This window comes from Suricata suricatta, chromosome 2, assembly GCF_006229205.1.
Source record: "Suricata suricatta isolate VVHF042 chromosome 2, meerkat_22Aug2017_6uvM2_HiC, whole genome shotgun sequence".
NCBI classification, from domain to species: domain Eukaryota; kingdom Metazoa; phylum Chordata; class Mammalia; order Carnivora; family Herpestidae; genus Suricata; species Suricata suricatta.
The window spans coordinates 122,647,954-122,652,874 of NC_043701.1; the positions used below are offsets into that span (position 1 = coordinate 122,647,954).

The window sequence follows — 4,921 nt, forward strand, 5'->3', positions numbered from 1 at the left end:
CAGAGTAAGTTGTGGTGCTGTGACAGTGACTACTGGACTAGTGAACGCCTTCCTAATAAAATCTCCCAGACCCTCAACTAACCTCAAATTACAATAAGAAATATCTCCTTTACATCAGCAAGCATCCAGTTTTTAAAATGTAAATTTTCTTAGTAAGTAAATAAATAATATTGGAATGTAAATTTTCTATAAGTTTGTCAGAGAGGCAAATGCAGAGATCAGGAAGTGTTAAGGGCATTGCCAAGAATGGTGACGTGGTGGTGCTGGACATCCGAAAAAATCTCCTACAGACACCAATGAGCAGGAAAGAAAATAACTCTTGAGACAAATTACCCCACACTTTGGTTTTCATTTCTTTCTCATTTAAAAAAAAAATTCAAGCCATCTTCTGTATGTTCAGGAGGAAGGCAAAGTATAAAATGCAACTATTGACTAGGGGTTGGTTTTGGTTGTGGGTGAAAGACTTCAGCTCTTTTAATTTTTTTTATATAATTTGTTGTCTAGCTAGCTAATACACAGTGTATACAGTATGCCTTGGTTTCAGCTCTTTTTTCAACCTTGAAAGGAAAAGTCTTCATCTTTCCTCATTGGACAAGGTAGCTAGAAAATCTGTTAAAGCCCAAACTTAGAAGAGAATTTTTTCTCCACCTTTCCCGGCAGATGTGCCTCTAAACAAGGCAACACAACAGCTCTTTCCGGGTGGAGGTGACGTCTGTCCAGACTCAGCCTCGGGAACCTAGACTGTAGTCAATATAACAGGAGGCAGTCCTGCTATTGTAGTGGCCCATGTGCACACCACTCAGTGGGAAGCCCTGTTCTTGGCACAGAGAAGGACCACTTACCCTGGGGAGGAGCGGCAGCATGTGGTTTTTTTCCCCTTTCAGAGATGCTTCAGTTGGGGGAATCATTGCTCAAGCACATTAAGCAGCCAGGCAGAAAACCTCAGTGCAGAAGGAAAGCTTTAGCTATGTTGTAACCAACCACTGTAACCCAGCCACATCCCCTACAGGGTCAATGGTCACCCAGCTCCCACTCCCCAGTCGGACCAGCTTGTACCTAACAAGGGTAGTTTTGATTTGGAGAAGTTAGTACCAGAGACTGCTAGGAAGGGAGCCAACTGGCAGCACGGTCCCTCCTCAGAGCTACCGAGGCTGAAGTCCCTGTGAATACTGCAAGCTTTCAGCAAGATCTATTGCTTGTAGGGATCCCAGTGTGTGAAGTGTGCTGTATGTCCTGATCCATTCACCTTCTCCATGAAGCTTTCCCAACCTCCAAAACCCACATCAATCTCAACGGGATTGCCTTCCTTCAACTCCTTAGATTGGGGTGTACATCTCACCTACTGTCTCCAGTTGCTTAGTGTGGCTGTCTAGGGGACTGAGTGGAAGGTCATCCAGCAGTGGCTGGGTGGTAATGTCTGCCCTTAGCCCTGAGCCCAGTGATATTCCCACAATGTTTTCCAGCAGTATGCTGCCTACGTTGCTGTTTACCTTTCCTTCCCAGTGGGGTAATTCCTTCTTCTCCTTAATTTTCCCCCAGTGTCCAGCACAATGCTAGATACACTTATCTACTTAGCTTGAACTATCATCACAAACTATCATCACGTCCAGCAGGTCTGGAGGCATGGAGCAGTCTGCAGGGCCACCTTATATGTTTGCTACAGTCTCTGTAATTACCCTAGAACCTCTGGATTCATATCCTTCCTGTCTCTTATTCTCTCCTCACCCCTCTCTATGTCACTATAGATGTTTGGGGTAATCAAATGACATATTAAAGAACATTATCATGTGGTATATAATCAAGTGCTAAATTATGTGGCACAAATTTCAGAGATTCATGAATAATGAACATCAACATGTAGATATGTATGGCTTGTGAATGGATTCTCTTACTCCACAAATATTTATGAGCCAGAAAGTGTGGCAGTCGCTCAGAGATGATGGTGAGCAGAATTGGCAGGGTACCTGTCCTTTTGGCTTTTCCAAGCTCCTCCACTCCTGGGTGTGTATTCATAGATAGTTACCCAGTGTCTGCCCAGAATCACTGATGGTTGGAGACCTTGGTGTTCAGTTCCCCAAAGAGCATCTACCACATAGTTGGAAACTGGTGTTTTGATTTTTCCCCCAACATAGATTAAATTTTCCTATTCTAGAACTTCATATAAATAGAATCATACAGCATGTGCTCTCTTGTGTGCAGCTTCTTTAACTCAGCACGATGCATCTGAGGTTTCTCCATATTATTGCATGCTGTAGGAGTTTGCTCCCTTATATTGCTGAGTGGTATTCCATTCTATGGATGTGCCAATTTATTTCTCCATTCTGGTCTTCATGGACACCTGGGCTATTGCCATCGCCTTTTGCCTGCTCTTGTGGGCTTCCTCCCACGAGTAAGAGAATATTCACTGGAGTCAAACTGACAGAGGTTAGTACTACTTGCTAAGTGACACCGAGTATGTTTCAGACTCTCTGGTTCTCAACTTGCTCCTCCATGGATAAAAGTGATAATACCTTGGAGCAGAAAATGGCTCTAAGACCAGAATCTGGAACATAACCAGTGCTTAATAAGAATTTGATATTTTATGACTATTGCATCAGTTTCCTAAGTCTGGTATCACAAAGCACTACAAACTTGGTGGCTTAAAACAACAGAAATGTATTTTCTCACAGTTCAAAGGCTCGTGGTCTGAAATCAAGATGCCAAGAGGGTCACTCTCTCAGGCTCCAGAGAAGAATCTGTTCTATGCCTTGCTTTTAGCTCTGGTATTGCCAGCAAACCCTGAAGCTCCTTGGCCTGTGGATTCATCAATCTAATTTCTGCTTCCATCTTCACATGGCATTCTTCCCTGTGTCTCAGGTCTCTGTATCTCTTCTCTTTTTCTTATAAGCATACCATTCATACTGGATTAAGTACTTACCCTACTCCAGTCTAATCTTGTCTTAACTAATTATATCAGCAACAACCTTATTTCCAAATAAAGTCACATACTGAGGTTCCAAGAGGGACATGAATTTGAAGAGGAGAGGACTTTCCAACCCACTACAACTTTTTCCACAACTAAGTTGTAAAGTCATATATTTAAAAGGTTGTGTCTTGAGGCACCTGGGTGGCTCCATCAGTTGAATGTCCGACTTCATCTCAAGTCATAATTTCATGGTTCATGGATTGAATCCCCATGTCCAGCTCTGTGCTAACAGCTCAGAGCCTGGAGCCTGCTTCAGATTCTGTGTCTCCCTCCCTCTCTCTCTGCCCCTCCCCTACTCCACTCTGTCTCTTTCTCTGTCTCAAAAATAAATAAACGTTAAAATAAAATTTTAAAAAAAGGTTGGGTCTTATGCAATATTGCTCTACATACTCTGCACACACTCAGTGGTCAATAAATGTTTGATGAAGCAGAAATTGATAAAGATGATGGATTTAAGCTGTATTCCAAGGATAGATAACAAGAAAAAAATCAGACAACAGTATACAGCATTGATTTTTAGCTTCTTACTGTATCTTTTTGGAAGCTTTGAAGTCTGAAACTAATACACTTCTACAAGAAATTAGCATTTAAAATTTTTAAATGTTTTTTTTATTTATTTTTGAGAGAGAGAGAGAGAGAGACAACATGAGCAGGGGAAGGTCAGAGAGAGAGAGGGAGACACAGAATCGGAAGCAGGCTTCAGGCTCTGAGCTATCAGCACGGAGCCTGATGCAGGGCTCAAACCCATGAACCGCAAGATCATGACCTGAGCCGAAGTCGGATGCTTAACTGACTGAGCCACTCCGGCGCCCCAGAAATTAGCATTTTTATAGAGCTAATGAGAGATCCATGTTGTTTCATCTAGATTTGATTGAAAATAAAGTAAGAAAAAAGACTGAAAATGATTTTCATATTTTTTCTCAGCTATAGTAACACATTTCTTTAATATTTGCTCTCAGATACAACATTGCTATGACATTCTCCTAGACCTGGCAAATTCCTCCTAGGAGTCAGAAACTGCTGATATATGCAAACACTTCCCCCACAGAATCATTAACTTCTCAGTTCTTTAGATAAGAAAGAAAAACATCAAGTTCATCCCTTCCTTTCTCGCTCCCGAGCCGTTTTGGTGGCTGCTCTTGGTTGGAGGCCATCCTGTACCTAAGGCAGGAGGATGCTGGCCATAAAGAAGATAAAACAAAAAGCTCCTGACATCATCAACATTAGGCTCTGACTCATTATGAAAGGGGGAAAGAACACCAGTTTGCTTGCTGGAGTACAAGCAAACTCTGAAAATGACCAGACATGACTAAGCAAAACTGGTCATCCTCACCAACAACTGTCCAGCTCTGAGGAAGTCTGAAATAGAGTACTACACCATGTTGACCAGAATTTGTATCCATCATGACAGTGGCAATAATATTGAACCAAGCACAGTATGTGGAATATACTGCAGACTGTGTACACTGGCTATCATTAATCCAGGTGATTCTGGTATCATTAGAAGCATGCCAGAACAGACTGGTGAAAAGTAAATCATGCACATGCAAAATTATTGTTTAATAAAACAACCAGAGCTTGTTTTTTAAAAAGTCAAGTTTAAATTATTTGTTTATACAGGATAGATATTAAAAGAGACCATGTCTATTGTAATTTCCTTTATACCTTCTCTGTTGTTTATGTAACTTGCTTTCATGGCCTTAAATTCCATAGGAATTGAGTTTGTCAAGTATTAGAAATCACAAGTAGCTATAAGTGAGCTATTACAGTTTCAGTGTTATTATTTATGATGTCCAAAGAGTAGGAATATTAAGCCTGTCTAGATGCTTTCTTTGTATGATCTACAAGTGCTTTTTAGGATGAAAAGACACAAAGGTTCCCCAATGGTGCTATCTTCAAAGATGCTGAAATATTAAGTAGGCTCAAAAAATAACATTTTCTTATTGACAATTTTCT

The 4,921-nt window shown here is 41.1% G+C and overlaps 1 pseudogene; it reads left to right on the plus strand.

The window, feature by feature from the left end:
* The first annotated feature begins 4,139 nt into the window (after positions 1–4,139).
* On the plus strand, positions 4,140–4,500 carry LOC115272165 (annotated as a pseudogene).
* Positions 4,501–4,921: the final 421 nt, after the last annotated feature.